Genomic DNA, 1,898 nt, shown 5'->3' with positions numbered 1-1,898 from the left:
CATTATTTCCCCTTGTCCCTGCCCTCCCTTCACCCCCTCCTCCCCTCCCCATTTACAAACACTTTATTTCCATTTTTTCAGTTTCTCATATTTTTTTCCTCTCCCTGATTACCTTTCCCCCACCCTTTCCACTTTCCCTACACCTTTAGCCCTTTACTTCCTATTTCACATTATTAATTATCTCATTAGGATCCTGTGTACTATTATAGTTTATGATACATAGTAGGGACGGTGCTTTATCAGAGCTATATTTAATGATATTACTCTAGAATGTTCTCTTTACAGATGATGATTAAGATGATAATTTAAAAAATGGTTTCAGGTACCACAACAGCAACAGAACTTTGCTGTTTTCTGGATATTATTCTTTTCTTTTTTGTTTGTTTGTTTGTTTGTTTGTTTTAATGGAATGTGCTGAATGTCTATAATTTTGTTTAGATGACTGCAGAACCTGGAAAAGCTGTTGCTGCTATTGATGCATAACATACTGCTATTATTAGTCTTTTTATATAAATTTAAATATATATATTCATATATATATATAAATTGAATTTTGGAAAAATTCTTTAACAGGCTGTCAACTTTGGAAAAAGTTATCCCAATTTACTGTGTTGAGTCGGCATTGTACAGAAATGGACAGCCACATTGGTCTAGAAATTTTTTAATTTTTTTTCCATGCATACAGGGGTAACGCATTGCACTAAATATGTAAGGTCATATCTATGTGGGTTTGATTACAGAAACTAATATTCTCTAAATAATGAAAAAAAGGATAAGGTAAGACTACAAGAGCAAGAATAGTTTCTCTGGTGTCAAACAGGTTTTTGATTGGACATCCAAGATCTGAAATGAGTCTGAATAACAAGAAATACAAAAGACCTCTGCCATTAACCTCATGGTCACTATAAGCTCTTTCAGAGGCTTGCTCTCAATCTGGAGGCGTATTTCTTTTACTGACCTTTAATAAATATAAAATGTCTCTACCTTTTTTTTGAATGTCTTGTCCAATTCTTTGTTCAGGATGCCAAGGACCTGTAAAGAATCCCTGAAAAGAGTCTCTGGGACCCTAATACCAGTAACAATATGAGATGTCTTCTTATGGCCAAGGCAAGGTACATTTTCCCTCCAAGGTAAGGAATGCCCGACAAACTTTGCTCTTTGCCTAGTTTGTTACATTTATCACACATTTAATTTTTAATTTAAACATTCATTGGATTTTTTATTATACCACATACTCCTTTTATCATATTTTTCCATGATTCTCCATTCTGCATCCAACACCAAGCTTAACTTTTTTTCAAATCCTCACAATTATATGAAGACTCCCCTGCCATGTAAAACATATTAAATATACTTGTGTTTTCTTCCTATTAATCTCTTGTTACAGAGGCCCCAGACAGTTAAATTAGAATGGGAAGAGGAAAAAGATATTTTTCCTCCCCTACGTTAGTTACCTGTGAAGCTGTCAGGGGTATCCAACCAGTCTCTATTTCTAATCAATATCTATTTCTGTTACTTTGTTTTCTAACTCTGGCCTGAAAAGCTAATCACTATTACACAGTGTCTCTCCAAAGCCATACACCACATCAAGAGTTGACAAGAGAATTTGGGAATGCTGCTAAGATTGAATCAATGCCAGCTGTTCAGCAGTAATTTTTTTAAAAATAAATAAATTAAAGTAAAGCCCTGATTCTTATACTGACATAAAACAAAACACATTGAAGGTTTTACTTACCTAATTACTCAATGAGGGAAATAGTATGTGGGAAAACTGGTTCAAAAAAAAGCCTAAAGATAGATACATCAACATTGACCTGAATAGAAACTTAAAACAAAGTTGGCCCCTTGTACAGTGGAGAAGAGGAGTCAAACGAACTTTCGCAAAACAGGATAGAATT

This window comes from Fukomys damarensis, unplaced genomic scaffold, assembly GCF_012274545.1.
Source record: "Fukomys damarensis isolate Sample0158 unplaced genomic scaffold, DMR_v1.0_HiC HiC_scaffold_2, whole genome shotgun sequence".
NCBI classification, from domain to species: Eukaryota; Metazoa; Chordata; class Mammalia; order Rodentia; family Bathyergidae; genus Fukomys; species Fukomys damarensis.
This window is presented reverse-complemented; position numbering follows the sequence as displayed.